Below are 18509 nucleotides of genomic sequence, written 5' to 3' on the forward strand. Positions count from 1 at the left end.
GGCGATTCCGGTGTCTTATCTCGCGTTTCAACCGGAGCGCCCGTTTGCTCTGTTCGTCGTACGTCCCCGGCGGGCAATATTGTTTGATATGGAAAGGGTGCCACCTGGTCGCTAACTTGATTTTTTGTTTCTTCGACAATGTTCTCGGTCCTATTTCCATGGATCTGAAATTAATAACGTTCCGAGAGTAATGCATGCATAGCAAACGCCGCGCAACTCACTTTATCGACGTTCATCTGTGCACGTCACAGTGCGGACTGCTTCTTTGACGTTTGTGTTTCATTCTAGTTTTTTGTAGTGCAGGAGATCGCAAGCTCGCTGCGTTCAGAAAAGCTTTGCTTCGTTCTTGGCTACGTGGAAATATTCTGTTTCCTCCGTGTGCTGCACATCGCAGCGGGAAAAAATAAATTTTTGTACGCTGGACCACGCTCTTTTGTCTCCCTTCGTAACATTGAATTTTTTTGTTTCGTGTGATAAAATCAGTTTTATTGTTCTTTTTTCGCTTCCTGTTTTTGCAAGTATTGCAAAGCGTGGATGCAGAAAGACACATGATGCAACATATATCTCTTCGTGTTTTGATCCTTCGCGTTTCTGCAGCGTTTTTAGATGTTCTCAAGTATGTACCCACTCCTCGAAACGACAATACTATTGGGCTATCTCTTTTATCGTTCGGTGCATACCAGAGCAATCGACGGATTCATTAAGCGTAGTCTGAACGACGCGTACTTGGTTTCTTTCAGTTTTTTTATTGTATTATCGATAGGCCCGCAGCTATCCGTGACTACACAGCTACCGTATATGTGATAATTACAACTTTGCTTTAAGAAAAGAAGCAAAATAGATTTAAAAATCCGTAAACACGACGGCGCAGCGCTTGTACCAGAGCACACAGAAGCCGTTGCAGTTCGCGGCCGAAGTCTACGGTAATTTACTTCGACAAATAAAATCCCATTGAAGGAAGGTGATATACACAATGACTGGACTATTCATCGCTAACTACTACAAAAAAAACACACTTAATCAGCGCGCAAACACCAAAAGCAGCAAGTGTTTGCACGCCAAGAGCTGGCCAATACGCCGCACGCGCGGCGACTGGATGACCTTCGTGCGGCGGTGGCGCCTGTAGTGACGCGCGCGGTCCCTATATGAAACGAGCGCCGAAGTTTCGTGTAAAGCATTGAAGGACTCTGGTAATAGTAACGGCTAGGCTTTTTGATACTTAACGTTAATTACTTTTATCCACATTTGGTAATAGTAACGGCTAGGCTTTTTGATTACTTACCGTAATTACTTTTATCAACATTTGGTAAAAGTAACCGCTAGGCTTTTTGATTACTTAACGTTAATTACTTTTATCAACATTTGGTAATAGTAACGGCTAGGATTTTTGATTACTTAACGTTAATTACTTATATCTCACTTTGGTAATAGTAACGGCTAGGCTTTTTGATTACTTAACGTTAATTACTTTTATCCACATTTGGTAATAGTAACAGCTAGGACTTTTGATTACTTAACGTTAATTACTTTTATCAACATTTGATAATAGTAACGTCTAGGAGTTTTGATTACTTAACGTTAATTACTTTTATACACATTTGGTAATAGTAACGGATAGGCTTTTTGATTACTTACCGCAATTACTTTTATCAACATTTGGTAATAGTAACGGCTAGGCTTTTTGATTACTTAACGTTAATTACTTTTATACACATTTGGTAATAGTAACGGATAGGCTTTTTGATTACTTACCGCAATTACTTTTATCAACATTTGGTAATAGTAACGGCTAGTCTTTTTGATTACTTAACGAAGCTTGGTAGGACTAGAGTTTTATCCTTGCAGACAACGTGAAGCTCTCCGTTCCCCTGCCGTAGAAGCCCACGTATTGACAGGAGACGGAAATTCCGCAAGCTTTACAACTTTACTGTGGACTACCTAATTAGGAAAAAGCAAATGATGCTCAGCCTAATAATATAATCGTTTTAATGGTCAACTGTCAATTTTTTACAGGCAAGTTTTGATAACACAATAGTTGCAGCCGTGCCGTTTTCTGCCGAGCCATAAAAGTTGGATTTGCCGCTGGGCATTTTTGCTCACGCGGAACATAAATGCATGGAACCCTAGCCTATGCCAGAGCTGAACTGAAACCACTTCATCATATTAGTTTCTGCAGCATGAGTGAAAGTAATGATGTCGCGACCACGGAGCAAGATAAACAGGAGCGCCGACTTCGCTCTCTCCTGCGGGCTCTTAAAGTCCATCACTCGCGGAGCGCAATGTAGATGGCGCAGCGAATGGTCCGGCGGCAAGCGGACGGCGTTCCCCGTGCGCCGGCGGGCGCGTTGGCGGAACGCATTCCGTCGGCTTTTGTCGTCTGCTTCGGCGACGGTAGTTTTGGGCACGGAGTGCTTTGGGCCTACGTTGGCGCCGCTTCGCGTTCATTGCGCTCCTCCTTCGCACGGCTTGATTAACTTGTTCGACAGCACCTTGTGGGTAACCCGAACCCGAAGGAATTGAACGGTCGTACAGCACGGCAAAGATGCGTTAAGGATTGGTTTGCATGGTGGGAAAACAAAATGTAGGGCGCACATATAGACATATGGCTGCTATACAAACACTACCTTTTGCGCAGTGCTTGCCGAAAATGTGACTCTGTTTGTAAATTTGTGAACACCAATTCGGCTGTGTTTCAACAGGTTTTACAAAAGGCGAAAGCAGCAACTGGTTCTGATCACCAGCGATTATAAAAGTTGCCTCAGCTTTCTCGCCGTTCTCCAACTTACGTCCAAAACAGAGTGTGCCTAGAACACGGACCGGCACTCACACCCTCATCACAAAATAACAGAAACGCGATAACATCACCCGCGACTGCCCTCGACGTAGCAATCTGCTCAAGATCGAGGCCCTGACAGTGCGGTCTTTTCACAAGCCTTCATTTGGCGATATTTGAATTCGTCCGCACCCTATATCTCTGTGGTGATGATTCGCCAAAAGAAAAGGTTTGACGAGCCGGTTGTTTTGCTGGTCAGCCGCTTAAAGAAAAAAAAACGCCAGGAACTCTCGTAGGCCCAAAATTGCAGCCATACAAATCGTAGCATTTTATTTGGAGTCCACGGCGTTATCGACGAGATAACACAACCGTAGAGCGACACTGAACATCAGGGGGTAAGTTGCGGTATGGGTTACAATGAAGGTTGCGTTTGATATTCTTGGGTGCCTTATCAAGATGACAGTGTTTTTGTACACTTATTACAACAGGGCTGCAGCCGTCCAATTCAGTCATTGGCACAGAAATGTGTGTCTCATTGCCGTTTGCCAATGGAGACTCCGGGCGACCCTTGTAAGCATTGTTCGTGCGCAGAAGCGGCATAAATAATTAAGCAGGCGGCCGGAGAGCGGGCCAACAACAGAGCGTAATTTTTGCGCTGCATCGGTTCGTCGTAAGCAGAATCCCGCTAGACTGCATGTTGTGGCGTTTCATATTACTCTTGCTCATTCTTTGGTGATTCTAAAGTCGTCGTCGTTCACTTGCGTCTTACATCTGCTGGGTTAGTAGAATATTTTAGCGGGTCTTCATAATGTCACAACAAACGCCCCCCGATAGGGAATAAGCGATCGCCATGTATGCGGTGGGGTGGGATTATCTGCGCCGTCTATTCCGGCTGCGCACGGGTGTTTAAATTCCGCACGTGCAGGCATTCCTCCTGCATAGTAGGACTGGCATACGACAGGCGTCGTTGCGAAAGAAACGACACCTCTGGGGAGAGCGAAGAAGGGAAGAGCCATGTACAGAGGCACAGCGACGAGAGGGCAAACGAAGGAGGAAGAGAGCAAAGGGAAAGCTGGGCGGCCGGCGGCGCGTGGACATTATCGGCCCGAGCAAAAGAATTTTTCTGGGCCACAGTCGGCGCTCCTCTTTATATCTTGCTCCGTGGTCGCGACTCCTGTAGCCATTAGCTTGCCACTAGCAGTGGGGCGTGAGTGCCTCGATGAGCCCAAGTACCTAGATTTTTTTCGCGAGAAAAACAAACATGCCGGTTGGTACTTAACGCCGCGGTAACCTTCAAAATCATAGGCCATTTGAAACAAGATGCACACCCCAAGAGTCAAGAAGGATCGAAGGTGCCAAGGCTGTCTAACGGCGCCTTCTTTCTTAAAAAAGACTAAAACGAGGGCCAGAAAAATACACGGAACCCTATCAATGCACATCTTCGCGGTAAAACAAAATGGACATATCAAAAGGATTAATACGTATTGGGGAATCTGTATAAACTCGTAATTTACCCAAAACCCAGATTAGCCTTGGCAGGGGTTGGTCGAGGAAACCATACCTAGCCAAAAGCGCAGTTTTGCTACCTCCCCGAATAGTCACCGCTATATACTGTACCCTTTCCTGCTCATTTTGCCACCCACCTCTTTTTCGTATGCTACCCATAAGATCAAACTATCCTACATGGCAAGATTGTTTTTATAGGCTTTCCATTTGTTATATAATATCCATAAAAGGTGCTTTTGTTTGTAATGCCAATGCTCATAATGTCAACCATTTATTTATTTATTTATTTATTTATTTACTTACTTGTGAAATTCCACGAGAGATTACTGGTTAGTGTGACTACTATTTTCGACATCCTGAGGGAAATTATTAATAATTAGTTAAATAAATATTTTAAATAAATAAAGTTAAGTAAATAATATTAATAAAACATTGATAGCTTTAGTTAAGAAAAGTACGACTATCACATAAAGGTTCTAGGGTTGTATGTATATGCAGTTAGAATATTCGAAGTTGAGAAATATCCTGGATTGAGCTTGTCAGTTCCTTGCTCATTGAATTAAGTAGCAAGTTGGCAAGGAGGAGGAGGAGGATAAACTTTATTAAGAGCATCGTAATGTGGTGTGGGGCCTCACTCCAGGACTCCATAGGAGATCCCTGCCACCACAGCCCTTTCCACCAGCCTAAGCTGGGAATCGAGACCGTAGCTGGACAGCTCCTTCTCCCACTGCTCACGGGTTGGGTGCGCGATTCTTTGAATAGTGGGCTTTGCCAAAGTGGGCCCATTAATCGATTCGAACTGCAAAGAACCTCGCCAGCCCCCTATTTAGAATGACTTTAAAAAAGTTTTCCCTTTTCAGGCCATCTGTTTTTTAAATGGTTATTGCTCACTCGAAAGAAATATAAATAAATGAAAATTGAACTAAATGCGAAGGATCGGAATGTAACAATGAACAAACGTAGCCTCCACTCCTTGAAAGATACTAAGCCACGCACGGATGGGGATATATGCCATTCGTGTAAGCGTTCCTTCCAGAATTTTTAGATAGGGTGTGGTCCCTGACCGATTTCTAGGGAGCCAGATAATGCAGATCGCTGAAACCAACGGGCACGACAACTAGGCGCGGAAACGAAGCCTGTAAAGGGAAAGAATGTGACTAAAAATAGCGAGAAGAAAATAATGAACGTGACAGAAATGGCAGAGGGTAATAAAGCACAGGTAGGACAATAAAGCACAGGTAGGGCCTGCTCAGTATATCGGTTTAAAGACATCTACCATTTGGCGACTGAAACATTTGGCCAGAAGGATAGAAGGACAGTATCCTGCGCTCATTTTCAAAGAGATCTTTTGTGGACCAATGTAATAGGGTCCGGATAATATGAAAAAGAATCAAAGCCAGCTTGCAGAAGCTAAACTCGATGAGCGCCGTATAAGTCACCGATAACCGTTTACCCTGTGCACATTGAGCTCGTCAGAAAAAGACCAAATCAAACGCAGAGTAAAGTAAGTAAGTGCTTTACTTGAACAGTGGCCACTTCAGTCTTCGTATGCTTCATCGGCCGCCATCACATAGTCTTTGTCGACCGCTCCCTTGCCGTTGAATACCTGCACTACTTCTTGTTGTTGTTCTTCTGGGTGATTGCAATTTTGCCTGGCAGTGCGGCGCGCTTCCTGATAAACCGTTTCTTCCTCGGGCGTCTGGATTTTCTTTGGTTGCCCCATCCTCCTAGGTTGCTCCTAGCAACTCCGCGCGAGTACCACCAGGAGCAGACAAGAGTGAATCTGTCGGCTTTTTCTTTTTGAGAGCCCCTCACCTGGCGCAAGCCTGGCTACGCATCTAAGATTAGGCGCCTGCCCTGTTAGCTTTTATTTTCCAGGTCAAAGATTCCTGGCCAGTCCCTCACCCCCCCCTGTGGGTATGGGCACTCGGCACTTTCTTGGTATTTTTTTCTGTTCATTGACGGCGCAACCAAGAGCTTAAACGGATCTGCTGTTAAAAGGCACGAAAGTGTCAAAACAAGTGCACCTACATTACTGAACATGGCAGTGCCGAGAACACAAACACTTTTCCAGACACGGTAGCAACTGCCGTTTATTAATGCATATCACGTCAAAACCATAAAAGCAGGCATCGCTACCCGGTGCACTTATCTGCACTACGATTTGAGACGTCCCCCACCACGGATGGTTAAGTGAGACTGAAGGATCTTGTGGGAGTAAAAGGAACAGCGAGGTGGTGTACGTAAACAAAAAGAAAATGCGGGACGATCAGACTGCATGATTCGAATAGACAGCGCAGATGCGTGATATTTAGGCCCAAGTGGATACCAAAAGAACATTCTCGGTATGTCCCCGAAGCATGCGTCTACTCCAAAAGAAATGTAGTTACGTTTCTCTTATTCCATTTTTGATGGCAGTGTGGGCAATAAAAAACAACTGTAGAAAGAAAATAAAAATAAAAAGGGAAGCCTTCACTCAAAGGCCTTGTATAAACAGATGTTAGACTGTCCACATCCGCCCCCGGTCCCGCTTGCTTCCACAAACTCGGGTATTTGCACTTCAGGCTCAGTTCCTCCCACGCGAAGACGATCGCGGGAAAGCAATTTCGAGCGTGCCGGCTCGCAAACAAAAGCGCTCGCTGCAAGGGCGGCTAGAGTTGAGCTCCAATGTAAGCGTACGTGTCAAGCCCGTTTTCACTGCAGAAGTCTGTTGCCGGTGTCAGAGAAAGGGTGAGCGCTGTGGGCCAGACTGCGCTGCTCAAAACAGGGGAACCGAGTTTTCACGGTTATTGTGTCAGTGCTTTCGTTAAACCTGTGCATGCTTTAAAAAATCCGCTAATTCCCCGGCATGAAAGAACGTCGTGTTGTTTTGCACTGAAAACATTGAGCGGGGAATCAGGATAACGCTCCCTCGGGCCACGCTAGAAATGAGGAAGCCGGAATGGAAAACAATAGGGCAAGGCGGTTTGCATGTGAGCTCGTGTCGGCCCTACCAGAGAACGTTACCTTTTGCACGCATGTACAACGGGCTAGCCATTGCCACAAATAACAACCGCCGTCCGGAACTCAGCGAACTCGGCAGACGCAGGCACGTGCCCGAGAAAAAAGTGAAATACAGAGCAAAAAACAGGCAAAGCGGCGGAATGGGAAGTTGGGATACTCGCACCCTCGGTTGATTGGCTGGGGTACCCGACATCGGATAAATTGCAGCGTACGCTGAAGCTGCCGCGTACACCTTTATCGCTTCATTCCAGTCTGACTTTCATCAGCGCTTTTGTTTCGTTCGTTTCATTTTGTTGAATGATTTCGGCACTGCGATATTTCTTTCTGTGCGTCTGCTTATTTGCTTCATCTGCTTCTGGCTTCTGCTGACTGCCAGACTCCCTATCAAGTCTTACGTGACTTGGCAGGCCGGACTTCTTGTACAGTTTCAATGAGGAAACAAACGACATTTTTTTTTTGTTGTTATCTTGCGTCGCTTCTGAAGGGTCTCCGTTTTTGTCGCTTGTTATTACATTTCTTTTTTTTTTCACTGACTCAGACTGACACTGGTGACTGCTTTGACAAGAAGCGTTTGAAGGCTCCTGACTAATTAATTGGTTTCTCTACAAGCGCTTAGAAAGAATTTCTGTTTATTCGTGGTAAGTGTGGTTCCGTATCAAATTTACTTGTTCATCTGAAGTGTGCGTCACATAAATTTCGCTGTTTCAACTATGTCATTCATTTCTATTTCCACGGTGGGCTCTCCGCAATACACACTGGCGACGTTTAGACGTGGTGAAAGAGAAAGAGAAAGAAACTCTATACACAGGAAGCACTTTAAAGGTAGCCAGAACATATACCGGAAAGGAAAGTAGATTGTTTCTACTTCGTATTGTTCTCCTAAGGGGGCCAAAAATAAAAATTCAAATTTCTTCAATTTGAAAGAACTAGCCTTCGCTAACTCCCTCAGCTTCATGAAAGCAATGAAAGGGACATTTCTGGGCCTGCATTCCTGCAGGTGGAGCTATGCTCGAAAACACGAAACCACGTTCTCTGTATGCGAAGGAGCTCTATAAAGTATTAGAATTTAGAAATGAGAGAAGGGAAGGATAGTGAAACAGGAGGATTTTGGCCTGACGTAATAAAGCGAAGCTTTTTACCTTTAGCCCCCAAAGGTTCTGTCGCGACCGTTGGTGTCAACAGAAAACTCCCGCGAACAAATAAAAGACGTTACTGGCTCCACCGGGAATCGAACCTGGAACCAATAGAGAAACAGAGCGAGAGCCATTGTCTTCCCCATTGAGCTATGAGCGCATGCGGAAACGGGGTAGAGAGACGGTGCACTCAACGAGCACATGTGCGTGTTACCCCCTGTGACCTCGCTGAATTCCACGTGATATCGTCACGTGACCTCTCGCACCGCTGTGCGTTCCGCATGCGTTCCGAGTATAGCGGCCGCATGCGCGCCTTGCGCATGCGCTAGGACTTATAAAAATGAGAGGCAGCTCCCACCAACGCATGGTATCTCTCTTCTCCTTCGTCTCTACCGCCTATCTCGTCGCCTGCGTCGGCGGTGGCAGAGGCAGAGGAGAAGTGACACAGTCTAACACCGGATTTGAGCTTCCTTGAATTTTATATAAAAAAAGTTTCCACTAATGTCGTTCACCAATAGAAATCACACAACCACCGTTCATGAATCATGCATTGATTTAACCTTAGCAAAAAATATCTCTTTGAAGTAATAAAGCGTGTGGTTAAGTGCACTTCACTTGTATCTGGTTTCGCTCCGTGTAGAGCCACGTGTGTGAATTCAAGTGACGCCGCATGGGTAATCGTTGTGGATGCCGTTCACACCTTCGCTTTCCAACCATGTTCACAGAGTGAATTTCCGCGCATTTTTCCCCCTTTTAGTATAATTGCCATAAAAAAGCGCCAGTGAAGCTGTTAAAGAGTGAAAGAGTAAAGCAGTCACCGCGCAATTAAAACTCGGAACACCACTAATTACTGGCAAGCTCGTGAAACAGTAAACGCAGCTCTAAAAGTTCCTCGACGCAATCCGCAACCCATGCTGTAGCCTTAACTAAACCACGCTAATCTCTATTTCTGGTCTCGTCAAACCGCCTTGCAGACTAAACCGCGCGTGATCTGAACGCAGACAACTTTTCTCTGCCCTGGATAAGCAAGCGGACACCGTCTCTCTTGTGACGCTGTGATGTATACCAAATTGTTCAATCCTCCATGCATCAGAGATAAAACGTTTAAGAACTCTCCCCTCAAGGGTCACCAAAACAGGAAAACCACTTCGAAAAGGTAATACAGGAGCTTTCTTCGAACCTAGGAGGTGTTGACCTGAGCATCCTCGGCATGGTGCAACACTGCGCGAGTGCTCGCTGGTTCCCACATCCAATGTTTCAGAAAAGGGCTACATGTTCGCGCGGGCAACATGGAACGTGGGCGCGGCTTTTTTCAGGAACAAAAAGAGGCAAGCCGGGGAAGTGTGCGAGAAAAAGGTCAGGTTGCTGCCGCGTAGCACGGCGACGGAGGCGGTGACGATAAGTCGGGGCTTTTGCATGCGAGGGAACCCGTTGCCTGACGGGTGTCTCTGACGACCGGTTGATTAATGCTCCGCCTGTTCTGAACTGCCGTGCCGCTCAAGAAACGCTACAGCCGCTGCGGCTGCCGCTGCTGCAAATGCCTGTCGCCCCTGGCTCACGTAGAGGACCCACAAAACGTACCATTTTGAGCGCCAAGCTCAGGTTAGAAACAGGTGTGTTAGAAAAGTAAAAAAAAGTAAAACAAGAAGGAATCCGTTTGAGGTGAGTGAAATTTGTTTGTCTGTACTCCGTGTCTCTGAGTTCACGAAACATTACTGCTGGTGATTGAGCTGGTAACATTGTCGGGGCACATGTTGCCTTGCGAAGCACAGCTTTCCGTGCCTTTTAAGTGTGAATACACTTTATAAGCGACCCCAAACCATCCACCGCCGGCGGCGGCGTCGGCGTCCGCAGTGCTCCTCTATAAAGAAACAGCATCCGGCGCCAGGTTTCGATCCGCGGACTTTGCGGCCGCAGCGCGACGCTCTACCGATCAAGCCACGGACGCGACGGTGATATCAGTGTTGACGCGCCTTATATCTTTAACGCATTCAAACTACGTCGTCAGCGGCGTGCGTTGGCGACTCAGCGGCGTTATAGCGGCTTGATAACTGCGTGGTGTACACGTGATACTACAAACCCGATGGAAGAGATGGAAGAGAAGGCGGCGAGGCGGTGGGCTGCGGGGGCCGAGCGCAAGCGCCGCAAGCGGGCCGACAACCGTGCATTCGCACTTTCACATTCTCCCCCTCGGGGAAATGCGGGGGAATTTTTTTAATTAGGCGGTCTTTGATAGCATGAAAATGAGTGTAGCGCTTCTTACTCCGTAAGTATAAACTGACTTCATTTCACTAGCTAAAAAAGGGACGACGACGAAGAAAAAGAAGCACACGGGATGCTCGCTAGACAAAAAAATTCATAGCGCATGCGGACGAGGACAAGGAAATCCGTACTCGTGAGCTCGCTATAGTCCTGTGTACTTCCTTTACATAGTCCTCGTCCCTTTTTTAGCTAGTGAAAGGAAGTCAGTAGATAACCAACTAGGCTAGCTTTTGCCTTAGCGGTATACACGTTTACCATTGAAGGAATTGTAGGAATTACGAAAATACTTTTTTCAGGAAAACACGTACATAATGATTAACAAGAGCCTATTTGATTGGGTTGCCTATATTTACGTACGTACTTTAGAAGGACGCGGGCGTTAATTTCATGGGGTAAGTGTAAATGTGACTGAACTCATTGGAATGCATTGCTGCGGCTGCAGCTTGAATGCTGAGTTCACATGCACCAGGACCCTTGGCAGCCACGAGAAGAAGGTAGCACGGGAGATAATAAAGGCAGCACAGACAGCGACGCCGCAGGAGCAACGCGTCAGTGCAAGAACGAACGAAGTGAACGGGACACGGCGCTTCGCCGTGTCCTGTTCACTTTGTTCTTGGCCTTTTGAGAAAAATGAATTGAAGCTTTACAGGAACTTCCAGAAGTGGATGATTACCTTCACAACAGTATCTCGCCGACTTATGCTATGTTCAGACTACCGACGTAACAGCCATATCGGCCGCTGTGGACGTAAAAAACGGCGTTTCACGCATTTCGATTGTCTCAGACGTGAAATGACGTCATTATTTAGAGATATTACAACAGTTGCGACAACAGTCTGAACCCGGCTTTAGAAAGTGCCGAATGCGGTTTATTCTAGGTGTTTTTTGTCATTATTATCGCATTTAATCTCGATGTGCTCCTTAAAATACCTTTTTTTTTAAGTCATCGCTCGCGATGTCTCGTTTCTTCCTTCGTCCTTGTATGTCTGGGCTGTAGAGAAAGAGAAAGAGAGAAACAGAGAGAGAAAAATTTTACTGAAATGACCAAACACACAGAATGGCCGGCCTGATGGCATTAGTTTTGGCCAGCTATTATGTGTATGGGAAGGGGAAGGGAAACAAAGACCGTGGATAGAGGATGAGAGAGACGAAGATGGCGGAGAAATGAAATACCAGCTATGTACAAAAGATGCCTATACTTATACAGTGCACGTTCTCAACTACAATATCGCTGCCTGGCCGCTGCTGCGCACAAATGCCAGCACTGATTTGAATGCCTTGTGGGAACGCTGCGCGCCTGGTCAGCGGCCCAGAAGCACTTCCTTAGACACAACACGACCGTCCAAACGGTCCAATGATCTCACTAATTGTTCTCGAGTAGGCGCGTATCGTGAACAGTTGCAAAGAACATGCGAAATAGTCTCTGGTACACGAAATGTTTCACAATTGGGGTGACTCGTAATGCCGATGAGGTGCTTGTAGGGACGAGTAAAGGCTACGCCAAGCCGTAGTCGATCAAACAGCGGGACGTGGTTTCGCTGAATACCAGTAGGTAACCGAAAATTGCGGTACGAATCCAGCCGGTGCAGTCTTCTATTACGGTTGTCAGGGTGGGTCCAGTGACTCGTCGAGGCGCTGTAAGTATTTTAGTTACCCCTCAGACAGCCCTTCTCCACGGTAATGCATTTGTAAGATGCCAAAGTACGAAACAAAGTATTGAGTCTCTAAAATGTAGGCGTAGTATTTCATAAGCACACTACTTTAACTGAAGGGAGTCTGCAACACTTCCAATAAACACTTTCACTCTTTCCCTCGTGCCTGGAAGCATTTTGAAAGCTGTGGTTATAGCCAGCACGGAGCAGCACTGCGTGATTTACTTGCGGCAGCAGATCCGCCTTCCGTTCCTGCTTTATTGTTGTGGCTATTTTTTAAGTGGCTATAGAATGCATTTATTCATGCTACTGACAGAAGACGGCCAATGACTGTTAAATCGCTTTAGTAGTGTAATTAGGGCGCTCGAAGAATCTGAAAACCGGGAAAGAGGGAAGAAGTAAACATTTATTCGACGGTATTGGATCGGGAATGTGGTCAGCCTCCTATGTCCAGGAGGTCGCGAGCCTGCACCGAACCCAGGGCTCGTTCCACCTTGAACTTCCGGCACCGCCCTGGTTAGCGCAGACTTCCACTGCTCAAGAGATGGGTTGCTAATGCGGTTGAGGTTGGGTGGTCACGAGAATGCGAGATGGTACGCCAGTTCGGTCAGCCCGGTGAGGAGACGGATGGTGATATCTCCAAGAGGATTATGCGATTATAAAATGTTTCAATTTGAAGTCTGTGGAGTATGTATGCTTGGTGATTTCAGAGTGAGGGGTGTGGAGGAGAATATGTTCTTCGTATGTGTGTGGTGTGCGAATATTGAGTTGTTGTAAGCGGGGTCGATCTGGGGCTGCTCAACTGCTGGGGGAAGGTTTTGTGCCACTCGGGGTTTCCTGTCCAGAAGTTGGGAATGCCCGGATATGAAGGTCGCGGGCGGCAGCATGTGCTGCCTCGTTCCCGACAAAGCCTGAGTGGCCTGGGGTACAGATAATGATAATTCAAATGTCGTCACGAAGCTTTTTTAGGGCGCGAAGAGCCTTGGGTGATTATAGTCAGCCCTGATATGGGCGGCAGGCGTGTTGAGAGTCTGTTATTATTGTGAGGTATGGTTCGTTGCAATGAGTCGCGGTGGCATGAGCGATGGCCATGGCCTCTGCGGCGCCAACTGACAGGTGAAGATATGGAGTCGCGGTGGCGATGTCTCCTTTTGGGGTAAGCACTACGAGAGTTGTCCTTGGCATTTTATGACTGTGCGATATCGGTGTACCTTGTTCGTTGGTCGTCTCCGTATTTCCTTGTGAGCTGTCGAACCGTTGTGTTGCGTCATCTCTTGTTCGAGATTGGATGCATATGCATTAGCAACACAGCGCGAAAAAAGACCAAGGACGAGACGAAGACAACAAACAAGCGCTGACTTCCAACTGAAATTTAATGAAAAGAAACGCACAGATAAATATACATTCTATCACAAGGCTATGGCAGATACCTTTGTATCTGCTATAGTGGCCAAAGGTATGGCCACTGTTTGATGAGTGTCTCGTTGTCAGCCGTGATGGTCATGCACTTACCCGAGAGATTATTGAGGCAGCGGTGATAATAAGTGAAGGAGATAAGTACATAAGTGCCCCGTCCATTTTGCTGTCAAAAAATGAGACTACTTACTTGGGCACCCAATTCTGAACCTTCCTTTAGATGATTGTGTAGTCTTATTTTCCTTGTCACTTGTGTCGATGAATCGGTCAGCGGGTTTTGATCTGTTTTGTTGACGTGGCTGTGTTGCAGCTGCTGTATCTGCCATACCTTTGTGATAGAATGTATATTTATGTGTGCGTTTCTTTTCATTAAATTTCAGTTGGAAGTCAGCGCTTGGTTTGTCGTCTTCGTCTCGTCCTTGGTCTTTTTTCGCGCTGTGTTGCTAATGGATTACCAACTAGCCGGAACCATCACGCTTTTAGGGTGCATATGATTCGGAACAAGCGCCACTTTGAGTTTCCTGCTTATGTTCGCTGATAGTGGCTCCCGGATGTCATCAGTGTTTGATTTGGTTGATTGTAGGGTTTAACGCGCCGACGCAACGCAGGCGATGAGGCGCGCCGTAGTAGAGGGCTCCGGATTAATTTTGCCCACCTGGGGATCTTTAAAGTGCGCCGAAATCTCGCACACACGGGCGTTTTTGCTTTTCGCCTCCACCAGAAAAGCAGCCGGCGTGGCAGGGAATCGAACCCATGACCTCGTGCTCAGCAGAGTACCGCCTTAGCCACTGAGCCACCGCGGCGGGTCATCAGTATTTGGGTGGAGTCTTCGAATGTCCTGAAGCACGTTTCTGCCGGTGGGTGTTAGAGTGATCCTGAATCATTGAGATGCTTTCTGGGCTTCTATCGACTCCGACAAAGCGTTGTGCAGAGTCCAAGGGCTGACTTCAAGGTTTTGTGTATGAGGGAGTCAAGTTTGTTGGTTTTTTGAGGCTTCAGGGCAGCGAAAGGTATTCCGTAAGTCATTCTACTGATTAGGGGGGCTTTCACAATGCGACAGGTGTCATATTCCTTGAGGCCATATGTTTGTCCGCCTATGACTCTTATGAGGTGGGAGAGCTGCACTACAGCCTTCTTTAGTTGAGGTAAGAAGGCTGGTCCTGATCCGTTGTGAAGGAAAAATGTTTTGAGCAAGTTTCTAAGTTTCTAAGATCTGATGGACGTAGAGCAGTAGCGTTTGGCTGGAGAGCATTGTGACTAGCTATTCTAAGTGCTGGATAGTTTGTCGACTACGTTCTGAAAGCATTTCAGATGTACAAAAAATTCGACTAAGGAAGTGTTGCAGGGCCCCTTTAAAGCAAATCAGAACACCCGACGAAATCGCAAAACCCTTATTTATTGAAGCTTTGAACGAGTTATACCATCCGTTGCCATATGGAAACTCCCCTTCCGTTCCTCCTCCGCCAACCATAGAAGTACCCCTGCAATTTTCCTCCCGCCCCCGCAATTCTACAGTCATTTTACAAATGCCTCCATAACTCCTCCCAAACTCTGAGACGTCAGCTATCCTAAATACTTCCCGCATTTTAATTAAGATGTACAGCGTGATCAGTGTGGCCGCGCATCTATTAAGAAGTTCAACTTGCACTGTATTCTGTTATAAATGGTTCGTCAAAGCTTGAGATTTGGGCTTGTATTGTGGAGTGTGGGATAGGAGGCAGGGGCACCTCGAGCACAGTAAAACATTGCTTCTGCAGCGTACATACGTAGACGGAAAACTTGACGTCCCTTGTGGTTTGGCACACTCCCATTTGTACTTGATTTCTGGCCCCAAAACGCGTGTGTTAAGTACGAGCACTAAGCGTAACTAGTAATAACAACATGTTCAACCTCTTTCCCATGTTACCCTGCTGTTCTCTCGCGCGGGAATAACGAAAATTTAAATGACGATAAGATGACAGGGCGGCTTTCATTCGCAGAGTGGCTTCCAGTAAACAACGACATCTGTTCGTCAGAAGTTGCGTGCTGTAATTATGTGGGGTAATATAAAAACCTCTAAAAATTTTTGCAGTTTTGAAAGTTTTGAGGGTAGCTTAAAAATAAAAAGAAAAGGTTTAGAGGAAATGAAAAGCTTGGGAAGAAACAAAGAAATGCGCCATGCTGCCTACTTGGAGATTGCTAAAATTAGAAATCAATTAACGCCACTCTAAGGATATAAAAGACCACCAATCATGATTACGTAAGGAAAAAACAAAAAACACGTTCTTGTTTGACATACCGGTATACCAACTTTGTGCGCATGATCGATGCGAGATGATACGTAGGACGGTGAAACCAGAATCCCGGGACGCTCGCCGCCGAGTCTGTACACAAAGCAGCCACGTCGGCGGATTGCCTCGAAAGCGCGTCATCCCTATTTCATATTTGCCGCGCTTTCGAGGCGCTTTTTCAAATAAAGTGCTACGAGTTGTGCCGCGCCTCCGCCAGATGGCGCGACGGGTCCCGCGACCGAGAGAAGACGCAGTGAAACATTCCCCTCGCGAGGGGCACGATCAAATGCAGAGCATTTCCGGGGGCGCACGACGTTAAGTAGTTTGCGTTACGTTAATGTTGTTGCACTTGTGGAAACTGCTGACGAGAGAGCGCTCGTCAGCAGTAATTTGAATGAGTCAACGATATAAGGCGCGTTCGTTGTGTCCCATTCTGTGTCGGCTCTGTGGCGCAGTGGGTAGTGCAGCATGTACATTGCGCTCCGCCCGCAGGGTCGAGGGATCGGAACCGGGCGCCGGATAGTATTTTTTTTTATATAGTAGGGAGGGGTGCGGTGCGGACTACGGACGTCGACGCGGGGGACATCGTGAGTTACTGAAATGCTCTGCATTTAAAAAATTATAATAGCAATTTAAAAGCCTGGCTTTATATATACATAGTAATCTCTCATTATAACGAAATCGCTTTATTCGAAATTTATTCTGGCCCCAACCCAAACGTATGCATTTTATGCCGCATTACTCAAAGCGCACGAAGAGCTCGGCCCTCTTATAGCGAAGTGGCGAGCGGAGGCGTCGCCGAGCGGCGGCAACCCAGCGGCAAGTCAGAGAGTCAATATGGCGAGTTGGTGCTTCCCCGGCGATTTTCTTGAGCCAGTCATGCTCGATTTGCGCCATCCGGTTTAAGACAAACGGTCGAAATGCGTGGTAGGGGGACTGAATTTTGTTCCTAGACATCGGTCAATGGCGTGGGCGCGACAGACGCGACGTGGACGCGACACTGACGCTCGAAGCGTACAATTAGAAGTGTCGTCGAGAGCGGGTCGCCAAAAAACTCGTTTTGCAAAGTACACGGCTGCACACCCCGGGAAAAAATTGCCCAGTAATCATGCAAAGCCCCTAGTGCAAAACCGGTCACTTTTCATGATTGTGTTGTGCACGCACAATCAGAAGGTAATCGTTTTGTGAGCTCAAGAAACACAACCTCACATTCGGCCTGTGGAATTTGCGGCGCTTTCAAGCGCTAAGCTTTCTTAGCGTTTTGTGACGCCTCCACCCCCCATATAAAAGTGGCCACTGCTTTCTCCTCATTCCCTTTGCAGTCTGCGAGGCGTTTGGACGCCAGTCACTACTTGGTCAGATTAGAGCGGGGTTGCTCGCAGCCGGAGAAATATGAAAAGGCCCAAAGCTCACTGCACTTTTTACACGTGAATAAAGTTCTGCTCACTTACAACATTGTTTGTTGATTCCACGCATTAGTGGCGCAATTAAAGCTGAAGTACTTTCGTTTTCTCGAGGGGTCGCTTATATCAAAGTACCGCTATAACAAAATTTTTCGCCGTCCCGCTGACTTCGTTGTGACGAGGAATTATTGCATATATATACCACACACATCCTAATTGCTTGATCCCACCTTTCGCACCTTTCGGGGAGCTCCACCAGTTGTAAGCTCTGATTATTTTAGTTTAATATGCTGTGAGGTGTGATACAGCCCCTTTCCAATCCCACTTAATGCGCAAGGTTACAGATGTTATTAACGAAACATTTAATTTTGCCTTTATCTTCCTCAAGCAATGAACTCGCACCATTGAAATCGGCATCTGCAAGTAAACAAAAAGAATAGTAGGACCCATTCGACGCTGTGAAGCGAATCACCAGCGAAGCTACAAAAAAATGTGGTTGATTCCTCTGTGATAGGAAACATAAAACACAAAAGTGAAGTGTGCAGCGAAATCTGTAGCTGAGCATTATTTGGGGATCGGCCACTGTATTGTGGGTGCGCTTGGCAAGCGACGTCCTGCTATGAATTTGTCGAGCAGAGTAAAGAAAACAAAGGACGAGGGATACAAGGACGAAAGCTACTTACAACTGACTTACAATGCCAATTTCAACTGACGCTACTTACTCGTCCTTGTATCCCTAGTCCTGTGTTTTCTTTACTGCGCTCAACAAAGCTATAATGGACTGCCAACTCGCTCGTACCCACACGTTGTTAGACGTCCTCCTGGTGGGTCGCTTCGGCAAACGTGTACTGGCGTCATTTCCGTGACGGATATGACGTCAGTGAAATCTTTGTGTATCGCGGCATAAAAAACTTTCGTGTTCAAATATGAAACCCGAAAATGAACAGCCCGAAGTATAACGTACTCTAAAGTACTAAAGGTTGCTTCCCCTTAAGAAGACTGTGTGCAGGGGAGCACCCTTCACAGGACCCTTGCTTCGTTGTACTGGCGTCACTTCCGTGAGGGATATGACGTAAGGGAACTCTTCGTGAA

Source organism: Haemaphysalis longicornis, unplaced genomic scaffold (genome assembly GCF_048455015.1).
Source record: "Haemaphysalis longicornis isolate Haplotype H1 unplaced genomic scaffold, Haemaphysalis longicornis Haplotype H1 scaffold_4, whole genome shotgun sequence".
In the NCBI taxonomy this organism is placed as follows: domain Eukaryota; kingdom Metazoa; phylum Arthropoda; class Arachnida; order Ixodida; family Ixodidae; genus Haemaphysalis; species Haemaphysalis longicornis.